The sequence below is a fragment of the Somniosus microcephalus genome, chromosome 3, assembly GCF_052327205.1.
Source record: "Somniosus microcephalus isolate GS21.2 chromosome 3, FLI_Smic_1.0, whole genome shotgun sequence".
Classification (NCBI taxonomy): Eukaryota; Metazoa; Chordata; class Chondrichthyes; order Squaliformes; family Somniosidae; genus Somniosus; species Somniosus microcephalus.
In genome coordinates this window covers 278,037,828-278,059,640 of record NC_140989.1, presented here as the reverse complement: position 1 = coordinate 278,059,640, position 21,813 = coordinate 278,037,828, and the positions used below count along the sequence as shown (strand labels likewise).

At 44.9% G+C, this 21,813-nt stretch overlaps 1 protein-coding gene across 1 annotated transcript in view; it reads right to left on the bottom strand.

Moving 5' to 3' along the window:
• The window catches only part of LOC147121989 (laminin subunit gamma-1-like), an 86,073-nt gene that overhangs the window by 47,165 nt on the left and 17,095 nt on the right, over positions 1-21,813 (bottom strand). The window lies entirely within an intron of this gene.

The window sequence follows — 21,813 nt, the reverse complement described above, 5'->3', positions numbered from 1 at the left end:
AAATGGAATGGCTTGGCAACAGCTCGACCAGACTTTCACATATCATAACCCATCATATTACCACATAACTCACTTACAAACTCTGAACTATTTATAAGAGATGACTTATTATAATTTAAAATAGAAACTCTGAAACATTTTAGAAACTGCCATTTCTCTTTTATTATGCCACCTCCTACATATTCCTTTATTAAGAAATATTTTAGTAAAATAACCAAATAATATCAGACTTTTAATAAGAAGTGGTACATAGTTTTCTTACATACAAGTCACTGCAATGGAAAAGTTAAGACAGTCTGATCATGTGATAAGGTGCAATGTAAATGCAAGTATTTCTTTCTTAAATCTGCTTCTGTTAGGGTCCAGGTCTATCAAGTCCCTAATCTGAATTTATTAACATTTATCTTATGATCTGTAATTCACTTTATTTTGGGTCCTTCAACAGTTATTACCCACACATTTCCCACTTTAGAGCCAGTCACAAGTAGACTAGCTGTGCAATGTCTACAGTGCAGCTTTGAGCTATTTTTGTTCGTGAACTAACTGTCTTCCATTACAAAATGTAATGAGATGAGTGGGCCTGACCTTTTCGGTAAGGACTCTTTAAAGCAGGTTATTAAAAATACAGTTTACATCAGCAACACTCAGTAAGTTTGCACTAACTCCGATGCACAAGGAAGTGCCACAAGATGGCAATGTTTCTCTTTCAGATTTGGGACTAAGCCCTTCCTCCTCCCTGCATTCTCACTGAAACCCACACCCATCGCACTGTCTCCCACAAATTCTTTCCCAGTACAGTGGGATCACCTCTGATCCCTTACTATCAGTATAGATATACTGTCGGATGAGCTGCTTTCTTTTTCCAAGCTGAATGAAATCTTTTCAACGTCCCTGCTGTCACACTTGATGTTCCATAAATGCAACAAGATTAATGGTTTATAGCAGGTTGCATATAGCAGCGCCTCCAACAAACAGTTAAGGAGAAATCGGTAACTTCTTGTGACTGTGACTATGCAACGCACAGACTGGATTTACAGCGATTGTCCTTTCTAGAAGAGAGTATATTTTGTGTTCCTTTTATTTGTCCCTCCCCATTTTCTCCTTGCCTCTTCTGAAGGCATTGCCTCATGCTGGGATATAGACCTCTGGCAGTGTTCACCCTCTGGCACCTCACCCAAGTGCCAATTCTTCATGTGTGAACCTAGGCAATCAATGCCAGCAGACTATTTATCATGGAGGGAATCAAAGCCAAGCCCCGGCCTTGTCGTCACCTATGCGCATTTGTTGTTCTTTTTGTAGTATTAAAACCACTGTATCTTATATTACCAATATCGAGGCACAAAAGATCATTAATTCCATTGTCCAAGTCTTAGCTCTTTCCTTTTAGTTCAAAGGGTACGCCATTTTAAGCAGTGGCATACTCCACATTGGTGCTGAGGTCTGGTTGACTTTGCTTACATGACTTCTTTGGATTTAGCTCCTTATCAACATAGTGAACAGGAAGAGAAACGCTAGCTGATTTTCCCCTCCCTAGCTCAGGGACACTGGGCCTATTGGAGTACACTTAACCCTAACCTCAGCTGTGATTTGTCGGCTCAGCATGGACTGTTAGCGATGAAACCTGGTATCCTCTGGTCTGCCCAGACACGCTAAACAATTGGGGGAGCCAGTAAACCTTCTAAGTGTGTTTGGCAAACATTTGATGCAAATCAAAGCTTGCCATTGTGGTTTGAAAGCTTCAGCCCACTTTGTGATGCCTCCACAACAATAAACTCTGGCCATAACATCTTTAAAATACTGCAACAGACGGCTGTAATTCAAATAGCACCTTGTCTTTGTTGTGACAGGAATTGGCCAATAATTACCATTAATTTGTCAGCTCCACTTAGACATGCTATAAAATAGCTGCATTTATTGCAGTGCATGATACTGTGAGACTAAACTCTTTCTCCTGCCTGTATCTTCACTGTATTGCACTGGTATTTAGTTCACAGCGACAACATGGACTTACACTTGGGCAAATTTTTTACAATTTAAACTATAAAAAGTTAACAATAGCTGTTAAGATTTTTAATGATTACAATGAGCCACTTGGTCCAACTAGTTAACAGTTAACCAGTTACCATAAGTGATTTGGAGTGGCACAACATTCCATAAATTTGCTTGCACAGTAGTGTGATTTGTTGCCCCAGCACTGCAAGATCGAGAAGTAGTGAAAGCATCAGTATCTGAGTGATAAATCACTTGTCCTATCTATAAATAATGTCAGAGCAAAATCTCTTTTTTAACCCCTTTCTCTGATTACTGGTTCACACTGTTTGCAAGTTAAGCATTGCAGAGTTATATCTTTGTCCATGATTGGATTTACAGTGCTAAGCACAGTCCTGCTTTGTAGTTTGGAAGTTACAGTGGTTTTGTTTTGTGTCTTATTCGAGCACTAACACTGCAACCTTCCTCAAGTGTCTCATTCTTGAATATTCCACGTGTTCATCACTGTAATACAAAGTATTGTTAAGTCATACTTCGAAACTTAGTGGCTGAACAACGTCATGTCAGTATTTTGCTGCGTTTCTGGATTCGATATCTCAACTGACTTGTAAATAATGTGCTTTGTAGTTCGTGATCCGTGCTTTTATTGAAGTGCAGCCATGCAGAGTTTATTGATCACCTCAATGAGGCATGAGACAAGTACCTTATGTCACACAATACAAATTCATGACTGGATAGATCAGTTCATTAAGTACACGCACATACAGACACAAATAATACTCATCAGTCTTAGTACTCTAATTAGTAATGATCTTCACTTTCCACATCCATAGATTCTCACTGCCACCATTTTGGATAAATTGTCTGCCTTATTCGGAAATTAGGATATAACTCCAGATAAACAATGTAACACAATGCAGCCCAGACTCACGGGATGAAAGTCTCCTGGTGTGTCTGTTTGGCTGTAAGAATCCTATATGAATTAGTTTGGGCAATCTCAATCTAGTTGCTAGTGCTAAGAAACCATAGAAACATAGGAGATAGGAGCTGGAGTAGGCCATTCGGCCCCTCGAGCCTGCTCCGCCATTCAATGCGATCATGGCTGATCATCCAAATTCAGTACCCTGTCCCTGCTTTCTCCCCATATCCCTTGATCCTCTTAGCCTTAAGAAATATATCTAACCCCTTCTTGAATATATTTAATGAATTGGCCTCAACTGTCTTCTGTGGTAGAGAATTCCACAGGTTCACCACTCTCTGGGTGAAGAAATTCCTCCTCATCTCTATCCTAAATGGCTTACCCCTTATCCTTAGACTGTGACCCCTGGTTCTGGACTCCCCCGCCATCGGGAACAGTCTTCCTGCATCTAGTCTGTCTAGTCCTGTTAGAATTTTATGAGTTTCAATGAGATCCCCTCTCATTCTTCTAAACTCCAGTGACTATAAGCCTAATCGACCCAATCTCTCTTCATACGTCATTCCTGCCATCCCAGGTATCAGTCTGGTGAATCTTCGCTGCACTTCCTCCATGGCAAGCACATCCTTCCTCAGATAAGGCGACCAAAACTGCACACAATACTCAAGGCGTGGTCTCACCAAGGCCCTGTACAACTGCAGCAAGACATCCTTGCTCCTGTACTCGAATCCTCTCGCTATGAAGGCCAGCATACCATTTGCCTTCTTAACCGCCTGCTGCACCTGCATGCTTACCTTCAGCGACTGGTGCACAAGGACACCCAGGTCTCGTTGCACTTCCCCTTTTCCCAATCTATTGCCGTTCAGATATTAATCTGCCTTCCTGTTTTTGCCACCAAAGTGGATAACCTCGCATTTATCCACATTATACTGCATCTGCCATGCATCTGCCCAATCGCCCAACCTGTCCAAATCGTACTGGAGTTTCTCTGCATCCTCCTCACAGCACACACGCCCACCCAGCTTTGTGTCATCTGCAAACTTGGAGATATTTCATCTAGTTCCCTTGTCTAGATCATTTACATATATTGTGAATAACTGGGGTCCTAGCACCGATCCCTGCGGTACCCCACTAGTCACTGCCTTCCACTCGGAAAAAGACCCGTTTATTCCAACTCTTTGCTTCCTGTCTGCCAACCAGTTTTCTATTCAAGTCAGTACCTTACCCCCAATCCCATGTGCTTTAACTTTGCATGCAAGTCTCTTATGTGGGACCTTATCGAAAGCCTTCTGAAAGTCCAAATACACCACATCCACTGGTTCTCCCTTATCTATTCTACCAGTTACATCCTCAAAAAATTTCAGTAAATTAGTCAAGCAGGTTTACTTTTTGTAAATCCATGTTGACTTTGTCCAATCCTGTCACTGTTTTCCAAGTGCTCTGCTATTACATCTTTTATAATGGACGCTAGCATTTTCCCCATTACTGATGTCAGGCTTACCGGACTATAATTCCCCATTTTTTTCTCTACCACCTTTTTTAAATAGTGGGGTTACATTAGCTACCCTCCAATCCATGGGAACTGTTCCAGAGTCTATTGAATTTTGGACGGTGACCAGCAATGCATCTACTATTTCTAGGCCACTTCCTTAAGTACCCTAGGATGTAGATTATCAGGCCCTGGGGATTTATCGGCCTTCAATCCTGTCAATTTCCCAAACACCATTTCCCTACAAATACTGATTTCATTCAGTTCCTCCCTCTCATTAGACCCTATGTTCCCCGACATCTCTGGGAGTTTATTTGTGTCAACAGCATAAATCTTCTCCTAACTGAGTAATCTCACTCAGAGAGGTCACAGGTTGGCTGGTGTTCGAAATGGAAAACATTCACAATAAGGATTGTGGCACATAATTGGGGCAGAGTAGCAGAAGCTGGGCTCTGCATTTAACCATTTAACTTGATGCTAGTGTTGTATTTCCCAACACTGACACCCCTCCCTTTCATGAGTGCCACATTTTCTCCCCTCCCCACCCAAAAAAAAACTAGACAAGATGCAACAAGAATTTAGGGAAAAAAGCACATCAGTTCTGGCAGAGTCACAGCTGAAATATTAATCTGTCTTTTCTCTTGTGACAAGTGCCAGCTGTAGCTCAGTGGGTAGCACTCTCACCTCTGGGTCAGAAGGTTGTGGGTTCAAGTCCCATGCCAGAGACTTGAGCACAAAATCTAGGCTGACACTCCTGTGCGGTGCCGAAGGAGTGCTGTGCTGTTGGAATTACAATCTTTTAAGTGGGACCTTAAACCGAGGCCCCGTCTGCTCTCTCAAGTGGATGCAATTTGATGAAGAGCAGGGGAGTTCTCCCTAGTGTCCTGGCCAATATTTATCCCTCAACCAAATAGCTAAAAAAAAAATGATCATTTTGCTGTTTGTGGGACCTTGCTGTGTGTAAATTGGCTGCAGCGTTTCCTACATTACCACAGTGACTACACTTCAAAAGTACTTTATTGGCTGTAAAACGCTTTGGGATGTCCTAAAGTCGTGAAAGGCGCTATATAAATGCAAGTCTTTCTTTCTTTTCCTTTTGAGATGTTATTTATTTCCAGCAGTTTCACTTTTTGTTCCTGATTGACAAGCTCCTTGCAATACAAGTACAGAGATGAATCCCAAGTATTATGCATTTTTTGCACATAATTATACCATTGAACCTCAAATCAGGGCAATAATATCATCACACTGTTATTACCTTAACACTGCTTCAGGCATGCACACTTATGTTATTGATGCTTGTTTTTCTGTAATAATTTAACAACTACTGAGGTGAAGAAGCCGCACACCAATGTAGATTAGCAGTCTCCGCTGTGGTAGATCTAGATCACTGTGGAAGTAGTATGTTACTTGCCAACTGGCAGGGTTCTTGTGGACTGGTTTCAGGTGTCAACACAGGATCCTGACCAAATTAGTCCTGATTTTTGAATTTCTCCACATTTGTTTATTTTGTTCAACAAAAATAATATTTTGACACTTCCAGGTGAATTCTGCTCATCTCTTTAATGCCCAGATTTTACTGGGGACTTGCGCCATTGTAATGGCGTATCTACATCGTAGGGACCCTTGAACGACACAAAAGAAAGAGGAAATTGTGGAGTTAAAGACTTACGCCATTAATTATGCCACTCCATATTTTCCGGGGACTTTTGCGCTGTTCTGCTGTAATCCTTGCTGAAAACGTTTGGATTGTAATTATCATCGCTCCGCCCCCTTTAAACTCAAGGGGGATCGCAATTTTCCTGCATTTAAGCCAGTTTTCACACCAATACCATTTAGACATAAAAATAATGGCGCAGGTGGCCTGGCAGTGGCGTGATTTATTGACTTAAAATTCTGATTGTATTTTAATGATGTGCTAATGTGTTTGCCGATCTGTGCTTGTTGAAAGACAAGTTCTTAAACCATTGCATTGTCATGTCAATAAGAACATATTATTAATGATTCTTTTCTTTTAAGTATTGGTTAACTATGTTTGTTCTGAAGCATTGATTGTTGCTACGAAGAGCATAATTGTTTTGAAACGACGACAGAAACACTGGCACAAATAAATTGAGATGGAGGCTGCAGCAAAAGCTCTTACAACGACTATCAGTCCCTAAAGCAAAGAAGTTGAAGGACTCTTAGATTACGCTGGTCCCAGCTCTTGCCTCATATTCAGATTAAAGTGTTATGTATCTGGATGAAATGTCAGTTTTATGGCCTGGTTAATCTCATTAAATTTGCTTCCCTTTTGCTCAACATTAGAAAAGGCCTGGAATCAACTGGAACCCCAACCTGCTTCAGTCCAAGGTTTTTTTTCCACAATCATTAACTGTAATGATGAAGATGCTCTGGGAGATTCCTGTTGCTATTTCTAGCAGCTAATTCCCCCCCCCCCACCCCCTCCTAAAAGTACAATACGTTGCATTGAATGTATTCGTTGAATCTCTGGGGGGGGGGGGGGTGGAAATGACTCGCCCATTCCGATTTGCCACCATCTAATTAGAAATATAGGAAAATAAGGAGTAAGTTATCAACGATGAGATCGGCGTGCTAGACAGCGGAATATGCGGTGTACATTGCCAATCTCGTCATTGCAGGAAAATCTGGGTCAATGCGTTTAACACCCACACAAGCACAAGGATGTCTCCACTGAGTTAATCTCAAAGAACCAATAATTACAGCTCCCCCACCCCCAAAGGTCATGGCCCTTCCTAGTTACTTTCTTCAATATCATCACAGGGTGACAAGATAGCTCAAGGTGAAGGCCCCTTAGCCCTTCCCGAATACCAATGCCCTACCATCTTTCTATTACACCATCAGGCCTCAACCATTCTTCCTGACAAGGCAGCTAACAATCACTCTATGTGTAAATGTTTCCTACATTACAACAGTGACTACACTTCAAAAGTACTTCATTGGCTATAAAGCATTTTGGGACATCCTGAGGGGATGAATGGCACAGGAGATATTAGCAGAGGTGATCAAAAACTTGGTTGAAGTGTTGAGTTTTAAGGATGGCCTTAAAGGAGGAAAGGAAGGTGGACAGGTGGAGGGGTTTATGGAAGGAATTCCAGAGCGTGGAGGCTAGGCAGCTGAAGGATAAGGGAGGCGTTACAATGGAATAAAAATTGGATGGGTTCTATAACAGGTAGGCAGTCTGCTCCACCACATTACCATCCAGACACTGAAGATGAAACAATTCGCCAGTCACAATTTGTAACGATGCCTTGCAGCTAATCTGAATCTCGAGACTGATTTAAAATAAACCCACAGAGCAATTATTGGGCTGGCTGGATGTATTTCTGTGGAGTAAGGAATAAATATGCTTTATTTTCTGGGTTTGTAAATCCACAAACCTCTCACCCAACAATGTCTACCACTGTCTCCCCAGTATGACGACACAGTTCTCGGAAACTAGCACTTAGCAGTAAAAGCCCCTGAGGCTCTTGCACATTTATTCATCAGAGGAGAGGATTCATAATGGCTGACTTTAACCCTGCCCACCTGGTGGGTAATTAAAATGGTCACAATGAGTTACCCCTCACCAATCCTGCTGCCGTTCTGTGGGTAGCAATCTTAACCTACTCTTTCCAGTGGGACACCCACCAGAAGGCAGAGAGGTCTTTGTTTAAACAGCAACAACTTGCAATTATATAGTGCCTTTAATGCAGTAAAACGTCCCATGGTGTTTTACAGGAGCGTTATCAAAAAAACATCGACACCGAGCCAAAAGCTGGGTCGAAGAGGTAGATTTTAAGGAGCATCTTAAAGGAAGAGAGAGAGGTAGAGAGGTGGAGAGGTTTAGGGAAGGAATTCCAGAGCTTAGGGACAGGCAGCTGAAGGCATGGCCGCCAATGGTAGAGCGATGAAAACTGTAGATGGGGCTCTGATGGGTAGGCATCGTGGAGCCAGGAGCATCACTGGGAGGTGGAGCCAGGAGCATCACTGGGAGACAGAGCCAGGAGTATCACTGGGAGATAGAGCCAGGAGCATCACTGGGAGACAGAGCCAGGAGCATCACTGGGTAATAGAGCCAGGAGCATCATTGGGAGATAGAGCCAGGAGCATCACTGGGAGATAGAGCCAGGAGCATCACTGGGAGGTGGAGCCTGGAGCATCACTGGGAGAGAGAGCCAGGAGCATCACTGGGTGATAGATCCAGGAGCATCACTGGGAGGTGGAGCCAGGAGCATCACTGGGAGATAGAGCCAGGGGCATCACTGGGAGATGAAGCCTGGAGCATCACTGGGAGATAGAGCCAGGAGCATCACTGGGTAATAGAGCCAGGAGCATCATTGGGAGATAGAGCCAGGAGCATCACTGGGAGATAGAGCCAGGAGCATCACTGGGAGGTGGAGCCTGGAGCATCACTGGGAGAGAGAGCCAGGAGCATCACTGGGTGATAGATCCAGGAGCATCACTGGGAGGTGGAGCCAGGAGCATCACTGGGAGATAGAGCCAGGAGCATCACTGGGAGATAGAACCTGGAGCATCACTGGGAAATAGAGCCAGGAGCACCACTGGGAGATAGAGTCAGGAGCATCACTGGGAGATAGAGCCAGGGGCATCACTGGGAGATAGAGCCAGGAGCATCACTGGGAGATAGAGCCAGGAGCATCACTGGGAGATAGAGCCAGGAGCATCACTGGGAGATAGAGCCAGGAGCATCACTGGGTGATAGATCCAGGAGCATCACTGGGAGGTGGAGCCAGGAGCATCACTGGGAGATAGAGCCAGGGGCATCACTGGGAGGTGGAGCCAGGGGCATCACTGGGAGATAGAGTCAGGAGCATCACTGGGAGATGGAGCCAGGGGCATCACTGGGAGGTGGAGCCAGGGGCATCACTGGGAGGTGGAGCCAGGGGCATCACTGGGAGATAGAGTCAGGAGCATCACTGGGAGATGGAGCCAGGGGCATCACTGGGAGATAGAGCCAGGGGCATCACTGGGAGGTGGAGCCAGGGGCATCACTGGGAGATAGAGCCAGGGGCATCACTAGGAGGTGGAGCCAGGGGCATCACTGGGAGATAGAGTCAGGAGCATCACTGGGAGATGGAGCCAGGGGCATCACTGGGAGGTGGAGCCAGGGGCATCACTGGGAGATAGAGTCAGGAGCATCAATGGGAGATAGATCCAGGAGTATCACTGGGAGATAGAGCCAGGAGCATCACTGGGAGATGGAGCCAGGGGCATCACTGGGAGATGGAGCCAGGAGCATCACTGGGAGATAGAGTCAGGAGCATCACTGGGAGATAGAGCCAGGGGCATCACTGGGTGATAGAGCCAGGAGCATCACTGGGAGATAGATCCAGGAGTATCACTGGGAGATAGAACCTGGAGCATCACTGGGTAATAGAGCCAGGAGCATCACTGGGAGATAGATCCAGGAGTATCACTGGGAGATAGAGCCAGGAGCATCACTGGGAGATGGAGCCAGGGGCATCACTGGGAGATAGAGCCAGGAGCATCACTGGGAGATGGAGCCTGGAGCATCACTGGGAGACAGAGACAGGAGCATCACTGGGTAATAGAGCCAGGAGTATCACTGGGAGATAGAGCCAGGAGCATCACTGGGAGATAGAGCCAGGAGCATCACTGGGAGATGGAGCCAGGAGCATCACTGGGTAATAGAGCCAGGAGTATCACTGGGAGATAGAGCCAGGAGCATCACTGGGAGATAGAGCCAGGAGCATCACTGGGAGATAGAGCCAGGAGCATCACTGGGAGATAGAGCCAGGAGCATCACTGGGAGAGAGAGCCAGGAGCATCACTGGGAGATAGAGCCAGGAGCATCACTGGGAGATGAAGCCTGGAGCATCACTGGGAGATAAAGCCAGGAGCATCACTGGGAGATGAAGCCAGGAGTATCACTGGGTGATAGAGCCAGGAGCATCACTGGGAGACAGAGCCAGGAGTATCACTGGGTGATAGAGCCAGGAGCATCACTGGGAGATAGATGCAGGAGTATCACTGGGAGATGGAGCCAGGAGCATCACTGGGAGATGGAGCCAGGAGCATCACTGGGAGATAGAACCTGGAGCATCACTGGGAGATGGAGCCTGGAGCATCACTGGGAGATAGAACCTGGAGCATCACTGGGAGATAGAGCCAGGAGCATCACTGGGAGATGGAGCCAGGAGCATCACTGGGAGATGGAGCCAGGAGCATCACTGGGAGATAGAGCCAGGAGTATCACTGGGTGATAGAGCCAGGAGCATCACTGGGAGATAGATCCAGGAGTATCACTGGGAGATGGAGCCAGGAGCATCACTGGGAGATGGAGCCAGGAGCATCACTGGGAGATAGAGCCAGGATCATCACTGAGAGATAGAGCCAGGGGCATCACTGGGAGATGGAGCCTGGGGCATCACTGGGAGGTGGAGCCAGGGCATCACTGGGTGATAGAGCCAGGAGCATCGCTGGGAGATAGAGCCAGGAGTATCACTGGGAGATGGAGCCAGGAGCATCGCTGGGAGATAGAGCCAGGAGCATCACTGGGAGATAGAGCCAGGAGTATCACTGGGAGATGGAGCCAGGAGTATCACTGGGAGATGGAGCCAGGAGCATCACTGGGAGATGGAGCCAGGAGCATCACTGGGAGATAGAGCCAGGAGCATCACTGGGAGATAGAGCCAGGAGCATCACTGGGAGATAGAGCCAGGAGTATCACTGGGAGGTGGAGCCAGGGCATCACTGGGAGGTGGAGCCAGGAGCATCACTGGGAGATGGAGCCAGGAGCACCACTGGGAGATGGAGCCAGGAGCATCACTGGGAGATAGAGCCAGGGGCATCACTGGGAGATGGAGCTTGGGGCATCACTGGGAGGTGGAGCCAGGGCATCACTGGGAGATAGAGCCAGGAGCATCACTGGGAGATAGAGCCAGGAGCATCACTGGGAGATAGAGCCAGGAGTATCACTGGGAGGTGGAGCCAGGGCATCACTGGGAGTTGGAGCCAGGAGCATCACTGGGAGATGGAGCCAGGAGCATCACTGGGAGATGGAGCCAGGAGCATCACTGGGAGATGGAACCAGGGCATCACAGATGTACAGCCGAAAAGTGGACACTGACCTTAAAACTCTTGACAGTGAACCGCAAGAAGGTGACAAAATGTACTTTAATCACACAAACTTCCACACACTGGCACTGCTAGAAGTATGCTTAAACACTCCCTGTAGCAATGAAGAACATACAGACACTGTGGAGTCCTGCAGAAGGTACAGATATCTGTTGAACATGTATCAGCAAGCAGCTGGCTTGGAACTATAGGAAAATAATTGGAAATGTAACTGAATCTATCTTTGACTAAGATTCAAACTGTCAATCACTTGTGAAAGCAAGCACTTCAAGTATTATGTCATTATAAATAGATAAACACAAATAACATCACCATTCATGTCACACAAGTGCCAGGCAATGACTATCTCCAACAAGCAAGAGTCTAACCACCGCCCCTTGACATTCAATGGCATTACAATCGCTGAATCCCTCACGATCAACACCCTGGGGGTCACTATTGACCAGAAACTTAACTGGACCAGCCACATAAATACAGTGTCAACAAGAGCAGGTCAGAGGCTAGGTATTCTGCGGCGAGTGTCTCACTTCCTGACTCCCCAAAGCCTTTCCACCATCTACAAGGCACAAGTAAGGAGTGTGATGGAATACTCTCCACTTGCCTGGATGAGTGCAGCTCCAACAACACTCAAGAAGCTCGACACCATACAGGACAAAGCAGTCCGCTTGATTGACAACCTATCCACCACCTTAAACATTCATTCCCTCCACCACCGGCGTACCGTGGCTGCAGTGTGTACCATCTACAGCATCTCCCAAACCCGCGACCTCTTCCACCTCGAAGGACAAGGGCAGCAGACGCATGGGAACGCTGCCACCTCCAGGTTCCCCTCTACGTCACACACCATCCTGACGTGGAAGTATAGTGCCGATCCTTCATCGTCGCCGGGTCAAAATCCTGGAACTCCCTCCCTAACAGCACTGTGGGAGAACCTTCACCACACGGACTGCAGCAGTTCAAGAAGGCAGCTCACCACCACCTTCTGAGGGGCAATTAGGAATGGGCAATAAATGCTGGCCTTGCCAGTGATGCCCACATCCCATGAGCGAATAAAAAAAACTTTGTGGCCATCTTTGAGAGTGTTTCCTTCAAATGATTTTACACTGCTTATTTAAAGATTTTTACCATGTCTTAGCCTTCTTATTTTTGGCTTCCAGCCTTCCACTCCTGTTATTGGGAATAAATCCCTGTACACTTAACATGTGAGGCAAAATGTACTTGCTACATCTAAAGTGCATGTGAGTGCATTCAAAGCAATAATAAAGAGTAGCAGCTGATTCAAATTCAGCCCTGATAGATGGAATGAAAATGTTCTTCCTGTCTTTGGTGGTCCTTATAATTACCGTTAAGTTCAGGAAGACTCAATTCAGTGAGAACAAAAGTGGCATTTATTTGACACTAATGATTAAGACCAAGAACTACAAGAGGAGGTGGTGTTGGAAATACAAATGGAGGACTGTCTTCTTAAGAATGCCTCCAAGTAGGGGGTTGGAGCAGTGAACAAGGGGTTCAGCATTATACCGAACTGTGCTAAATTTTTATTTAAGTGGATGGTGTCAGCTTCCTTGGGAGCAGCGTAGACAGGCTTAGAGTTTGACTCACTAAGGTGGTGAATGCCCAGGAACAGTGACAGAATGACATTATCACATACATATACAAACTAAGCAAGACTCGCATGACTTTTCAGCCAGATAACCCGATACTTGGCATTAATTAGCAAACCCCAGCTAGAGATAGATAAGGGTGGCTTCTGCGAGAAGTGAAGGTGCCATGGTGATCGCTAGTTGGAGCTCTTCTGGAGATTGTGTGAAAGCAGCTTGCCCCCATCTCACCAACATTTGCTGGTTTTACAACAATTTGCTAAGCGCTGCCACAGCATTATTCCTCACAGTTTGCTGCAAAATATCAAGTTTATAATTTTAGTGAAATTAATGTCAAGACCTGAGCAACTGACAGTCCTGTTATCTCAAGGCGCATGGACCACTTGCTTTGCTTCTGCAACACAAGAAAGATAAAAGAGAGATCCCGCAAGAAAGACTGATGATTTCACCTGAATTGTTGCACAAGGAGAAAGATCAAATGTTGTTCCAGTTGAGTGTGGGACACCAAAGAAGGACAATCTATCAGGAGGAGCTGAGGAGGTCAAAGGGCCCTGAACTCTTCCATCTAAACATGTAACTGGGGCAGTCATTATACTTCCAGTGTAACAGTCGTGGTATGGTACTGCATTCTTACCTTATCAGCAGAGCCACACATTAGGTTCATTTACAGTTTGGTACAATCTATGTCCGACTTGATGTTTGGACTTCACTGACCCTGGGAACTGGCTATGTGGACTTGTTCGTCTGTGACAAGACCACTTGTCACATGTGGCATGTTCGTCTGGCTGGTACCAACTAGGTGCCCGACTAATCACAGAAATCACAGAAACCCCACAGTGCAGATAGAGGCCATTTCGGCCCATCGAGCCTGCACCGACACATATCCCACCCGATCCCCGTAACCCCACATATTTAATCCCCCTAACACTAAGGGTCAATTTATCATAGCCAATCAACCTAACCCGCACATCTTTGGATGTTTTAAATTAACCTGAGAAAGGTAAATTATAAATTAACCTGATTAAATTATAAAACCATAAAGTGCATGTATTTCAATGCTCAGAATGTGGGAAATAAATGAGGGGAATCAGAAGCATGATGTCAACTGGGCCAGAAATTCGCGGCCAGAAGCGTGAGTACGATCGGGGTACTCACGCATTTGGCCGTTGGAAATGCCGGCGTTCAGCAGGAACAGCGCATGCGGGGAACGCCGGCATTTCCAGATCCGAGGTCTATTCACAGCACGTGCGACTGCACAGGCAGCGCTTGCGCAGTGAACTTTGTGGATTTCAATGATGGATTCAGTGAGGGTAAGTCCTTAGAAGTTACACTTGAAAAAAGCAAGTGTAAAGTTGTTCATTGGCTGCGGAGGAAGATATATTTTATCGTGGAGCTTCTGAAGTGCAATATTTTTGTTTGGGAAAGGGAGGGAAGTTATTTTAAGAAATTTTAAGTAAGTTTTAAAGTTAAAATTTTTTTTTTTTTTAAAAGGGTTTTCAGAACGGTAGGTAGAAGGAGCAATTGTGGCTGTGTGAATGGAATGTGAGAATGAGTTATGTATGTATGTCCACATATATTCCTTTACGTATATGTATGTATGTTTTATATTCCTTTACTAATGTGTATGAATGTATGTTTTTAATTATGATTTTCCAATAAGTTACTTTCTCTGAAAGTTATAATTAAATAATACATTCATACACATAAGTAAAGGAACATAACACGCAAAGGAATATATACAGACATACATACTTTCAGAAGCTCCACGATAAGAAATATCTTCCTCCGCAGCCTCTGGAGCAACTGCACCCATGCTTTTTTCATGTGTAAGTTGTAATGACTTGACCTCACTGAAAGCATTAATGAAAGCGGCGAATTATACTGTGCACGCGCTGCCTGTGCAGTCGCACGCGTTCTGCCTCTGAACCCCTTCGTTCAGAGGACAGGAAATGCCGGTTTTCCCCACATGTACTGTGCCTGCTGAAAACCGGCATTTCATCCGGCCAGATGCGTAAGTACCCCGACCGTACTCGCGCATTTGGAAGGGAATTACTGGGCCAACATTTTACATGTCAATAAAATGAAAAATTTAACAATTGCACGACTTGCCCCCTCGCATCTGCGACTGAGGGTCCAAGGAGGTGCATTGCGCAAGAGGTCATCATCGTACGTATCCTCACACTGTTCCCTTTGGGGAACTGTATGAAGTGGTGGAAGGATTTATGGCCGTGATTAACGCTCATTCCGTGACCGTAACCATCTTTGAACCAGCCATTAGGGTGGTTAGTCCTATGGCGGGAGGGTTTTACGGGCTCCCACAACCCATCTGAGGGGGGGGGGGGGCCACCAACACCCACGGACGCAAGTATCCCGCTGGATGTCCACCCAGAATTTAAAGTTGGAGCTCCGACTCCACTTGCCGGGACTGTCTGGAGTGGGGTTCAAAACCCTACTCCTTCTGGCCCAGCGGCGGGGATGCTTACTGCTACGCAAAAGGCCCACTCCGCACAAAAGGTGACACCCATACGTTTCCTGCGCCTTTTCCCTCCCCGTGACTGGAGCCCTATGCTGCCATTTCACGTTGCTAATCGGATTGGGCCTTTGTCATAGTGGTAGGATCCCCGCCGCTGGGCCAGATCAGGGTAGGGTTTCGAACCCCGCTCCAGACAGTCCCGGCAAGTGGAGTCGGAGCTCCGGCTCTAAATTCTGGGTTGACATCCAGTGGGATATTTGCGTCCGTGGGTGTGGTTGGCCCCCCCTCCTTGTATAGCTTGTGGGAGCCCGTAAAACCCTCCCGCCATAGGACTAACCGCCCTAATGGCTGGTTCAAAGATGGTTACGGTCACGGAATGAGCGTTAATCATGGCCATAAATCCTTCCACCACTTCATACAGTTCCCCAAAGGGAACAGTGTGAAGACACGTATGACGACGACATTGCTAAATAAATAAATGGAATTAAAAAAATTCTTTTAGGGCTTTTAAAAGTCTTTAAATTGCTTTAATTCTCTTTAAAACTACTTCAGATTACTCAAAATAATGTAAACATTTAAAAAAGTTTATAAAAGTTACCAAAATCTTCAAAAAACTTCCAAAAACCTATTTAAACTGCTGCTTTGCATGTAAAAATGCTTAGCAGCTTGACAGAAACATTGGGGGCGTGTCCAGTGAAACTGAGACCTCAAGGGGCGTGTCTCACTTGCACTGCACGCTCCTGGCTTCGCGCTGGCTGCACTCCTGGGCGGCGTGACGTCATACACTGCCCGGGATTCTTCTTTTTCAAACACCAAGTCCAGGCGTCCCTGGAGCTGATCGGCAGTAGCGCGGGGTAAGTGCATATACGGGGCTTGCACGCGCGGCAAGCCCCGTTCACCAATTTCTGGCCCTCTTAACAGCACTGACAGAAATGTGACGGCAAACTGGGCAGGAGTGGAAAATGAACATATTGGGTTAGAATATTTTTAGACGGGTCAGAAGAGGTAAGAACGGAGGAGGAGCTGCAATATTGATGAAGGAGGGAACATGTGCAGTACAAGGGACTGATGTAGACAAAAAAAAGAGGTTGAGAGTCAATATGGTTAGAAATCAAAGATAAAAAAAAGGAATGTTACATTTGTGGGATTGTACTACAGGCCCCAAACTGTGGAAGGGAAATGGAAGATGAAATCTGTAGACAAATCAGGGAAATGAATAACAAAATTGTTGCTTTCAGTGATTGAGGAGTCTAGAACATGAGGACATAGATATAAGATTAAATGGAAGAGATTTAGGACAGAAAGCAGGAGCAACTTTTCTACACAGAGGGTTGTGAAACTGCGGAATGCAATACCAGAGTGCGTGATCCATGTCAACATTTAAGAATAGGTTAGAAAAGTCGAGAAGGAAAGGGGAATAAAGGGATATGGGAACAGAGCAAGAATGTGGGATTAGAATTACTGCTCATGTGGAAGATAAGCACCAATATGGACTGGTTGAGCTGAACAGCTTGTCTCTGAGCTGTAATTTCTATGTAATTCTACACAATGCTCTTGTGGTATTCACAAAGGCAGGGTAGGGGCAGCTTCTGTCAGTACTTGACTGAAGATAGTGTCACAACACTAGGTGCTAACTGAGCCTACAACTCCTGATGGCTCGGTCCTTGAGAGTTACCTTGGAACGAAACACCTTTGCTTAGGGTGGGACAGAGCTGACAACATCTTTTGCTTTACTATCAAGTAAGCATTTTTTTAAAGTCATGTTCTAAAGAATGAAACCAACAGCAATGCAAGTGCGGTGCATATATAGTTTGTCAGTCCAATATGTGTCTGAGATTCTGTCATTGCATTCTCTCCAAAGTGGTACTTTAAAAATCAGCGATGTTTACTGCCTAGACTGTACATACTGATCTGCACAAATTTAAATACTTGATACCAGCCTTTAGTAAAATCTCAGCAGTCAGACACCATTTCAGGAATGTGACCTTGTGTGAACACCCTGCACTTTTGCCATTCCCACAAGTCAGAAAAATAACAAAGCACAATATTAAAGATCTGCAAAAGCTCAGAGTAAATGGGGACGTTGCAGAAGTTAGTAAAAAGAAAAAACAGATCTAAATGGCATTTGTCCCATGTTCTTTACCTGGTAGTGTTTGATACAAAGAGGAAACCTACTATCTTTTCCCCGCAGCACTGTCGCAGGGTTACCTTGATGATCTACCAAAGTAACCCCACCCCCACCCCAAAAAAAGAAACAAGCTCAGTGACAAAGTAACTTCGCTGCATGTTTTAGTAATATTTTTATTACACTTGTACAGAATTGTGACCACTCAATCACCATCTGTGTCCAGAGGGCAGCAGGTCGTGGCACCAAACCACAGAAGAACGCACTTCACTCATTCAGTCGCCAATCCCTCCAGAAGTGCTTTCAAGGCAACACATATAGACGCCCGGTGAGGATGGCAACAGGTCCCACAGCATTATCACTCATGCCAACTGGAGAAAGGTGGCACTCGCACTGACTGCCAACTCCCTCACCCCCAGGACTGCAGAACAGTGCTACAAAAAGTTCCATGTCCTCAGCACCACAATCTCCTGAATCTTCCTTGCCCACCCACACTCTTTACCCTCTCACAGAGCAATAAAAGAAGCTACAGTATAGAAACAGGCCATTTGGACCAACCAGCCCATGTTTGCATTTACCCTTCACATGAGCTAATAGTTCTAATCACATTTACCCACCCTGTTCCCATATCCCTTCCATCCCTTTTCCTTCATCCACCTATCCAATTAAATGTTGAATGTTGGCATAGTTTCTGCCTCAACAATTAATACACAGCCTCACAACTCTCTCCTACCCGCAGTTTTAAATCCCTAAAAGTTAAGTTCCCTTAAGGAACTACTGTACATTCAGACTATTGATCACATTATGTGACATACTTGACAGGGGATAGATAGAGGTGTACCAACTGCTGGGTGTTAATTCTCCCAGCAGTGATGTGAAAACTGTAAAAATATAAGACACAAGCATTTGTCTATCTAGGTTACACAAGTCTTAACATTAAAAATCAACTGTATTTATATATTTACATTTCCCTTCTACTCTCACAAAGATCAAGAGATAGATTTTCAGCTTACCGCCCATGTGTAAAACCAGTATTGTGGATCGGCTGCTGGTTATAGAAACTGCCTGAGCCAGGTGGCCATTCCACAATGCCAGCTTTACGCCCGGACAGCAAGTTGAAAATCTACCCCCAAGTATTACAGGAAAAAGGCAACAGACCTTCCCCAATGAAAGTTGGATACCTGCAAGGATGGCAAAAATGTTGAAACTGTTGAAAAGGATTCACCGAATGATAAATAGACGTTTGAAAATAGCTTTAAACAACCATTAACCTTGTAGATTTTGAACTGAAATGACCTCTGCCCTGACGTTCACCCCAGTTCCAACACTGGCTCTGGGTGGAAATAAGCAACAGGGCAGATCTATGGAGACAATGGCAATATTGGTGACGACCGCCATAAGTTAGACCTTTGTGATCCTCCAGTGACGAATTCACGCCACAATTTGCTGGAAAACTAATTAGAATTCGCTGCAGTAAGCTTAGCAGTGGATCGGGAATAATGCGGCCAATGTCCGATACATATCCTAGGTACCTGGGCTCAATGCAGAAGAATGTAACAACAGGTTATTTAACAGGGACACATTTAGGAGCAATGGCGCCGATATGATAACATTGAGATGGGCACAACATGTATGGACAGAATGTCCAGGTCATGTTTAATTTGATTTATGAGTTTGTACTGAAATAGTATAAATATATAAATCAGCATTGAGAAGGGACCCATGTGCATACGGTTGTCTCCTGAACTGTGTCTGATCCCTAGCCAGATTTCATTACTGGGTACAATCCAAGCTTAGCGAATGGGCTCAATAAATATTAATATAAAATATCAGTCGGGGAGGGGGGATTCAGAACATGCCTGGCTGTCAAAATAACTTATTTTATTATTAATTGAGCTTTTAAGACTTCGATGAAATTCCTAGAACAAGTCAGTAAAAATGTTACCCTCAGGCAACCTGCTAAGCGATTGAATACTGCACTGATTCTGAGCCTGCCAGCGCCATTCTGTAATTGTCTAAGTGGTTGCGGCAATCACTGTGCCGTTAATTCAACAAACTCAACATTACCATTTAATTTAATGGAGGGCATATCTAATGGCTTGGATTTTGTGGGCAGCAGCAAAGTGATGGTGCTCGCCACTTACCTCAAAGAAAGCTGCCACAAAGATCTAGCGATCTCCATGGCATCGATTTCACCTCTCCCGATGTTAATTTGATTCTGGCACCAAGTCTAGGGGATCTCCAGTGTCCAGCAAGAGTGATGTCATCAAGCAGACTAAGCAGCCAAGCATATTGAAGAATTCTCACAGACCGCAAACCAGGAAGTAAAATCCACCAATTATCCTTTACTTTTTATGAATTTTACAGAGAGTGAAATAAAGATTGGAACATACACATGGGATTAAGGTAGAAGCTGAAACATCATAAACAAACTTTAAAAAAATTATATTTAAAAAATATGGAATTTTTATCATAATGGAAAAATTTGACAGCCACAAATATAAAATTCATTTTTCAGGGACAGAGCAGTTGTTCAGCAGTAATTATGACTTGGTACGCCTTTAAAAACCCAGTTACACCTGATTGCACAAGGCTTAATTTTTTTTTGGGTTTTAACAACGATATTACAGAGTAAAAGGGGAAGTTCTCATCAGTCCAGTGATTTCTCAAAGATTCCAGTCTGTTGGGGTCTTCAACACGCCCTGTGGAGGAGCAGGGAATCACTGACAGCAACTTCTGGATTTCCGCGTTTAACTGAACATGTGCGGATGTCAGAAGTTGCTGTCAGTTTCACAGGGTAGTGACGGTGAACGTTGACAGCTTCAGAATCATTACAACTGCAAAATCTGGGCCATGTTCAACTTGTTCGGCAAGGGTCTCTGCGGAGCAGCGCAAAAGTCCCAGCAAATTATGCCGTGGCACATGTAATGGCATAAGTCACGCACACCATAATTTTCTGGGATTTCTGCACTATAATAATGGCGTACACCATAGATCCACCATTACTATGGTCTTTTTTTTTGGGTGACTCCCAAAACAAGCGCTCTACTCAGAGCTCCGGCACGGCAAGAAAGAGAGCCCCAGGTGGGCAGAGGAAACGCTTCAAAGACGCCCTCAAAGCCTCCTTGAAAAAGTGTAACTTCACCACCGACACCTGGGAATCCCTGGCCCAAGACCGCACAAAGTGGAGGAGAAGCATCCGGGAAGGCGCAGAACACCTCAAGTCTCTTCGCTGGGAGCAAGCGGAAGCCAAGCGCAGGCAATGCAAGGAGCGCACGTCAACCCAAGCACCCCACCCACCCGCCCCTTCAACCACCGTCTGCCCCAACTGTGACAGAGACTGTAGGTCCCGCATTGGACTTATCAGTCACCTGCGAACTCATTTTTAATGTGGAAGCAAGTCATCCTCGGTTCCGAGGGACTGCCTAAGAGAAGAAGAGACTATGGTGTAAGTTTTCAGCAAATCTAGGCCCATTAGCTCAACAGCTACCAGGCTTCCACTCCACAACAATAACAGCAAGCTGAACAGAGCAAACAGCATGAAATGTCACAATTTTAGACAGCACTATTGGAAAACTAAATTCTAAATTCAGTCTCGAGTTGAAATGGTTCTGTTCGATATTAGTAACAAACATGTTTGTTTGTTTAAAATAGCGAACAGATGAATTTCATACCATAACAACTTCATTACTACATTTGTACAGTGCAATTTCAACCCAATGGTGGTTTCTTGAAAAGTAACCTTCTCATATGTTACCTGAACTCTGGCATGTAACTTCCCAGTTCTTGGCAGATGATGTGATAATTGAATTATCCTGATGTTAAAAACTGTTATTTTACATCCTTCAAAAATAATTTTCATTAAATGTTTTATATGCTGTAAAACTGAAATTAAAAATATTGATTGAAAACATTATAAATTGGTAACATATCCAAAAGCCATTTTATAGTGTAATAGTGCTCAACAACAGCCTAATTTAGTTATGTGTCCAGAACTGTTTCAAGATTACCTCTCCTTTGGGAGATGACAGATGCCCAATAGATAAAGACAGCAAAATCCCATTTATTTTAGGAACTTGGTGGAAGAAGAGAATAGGA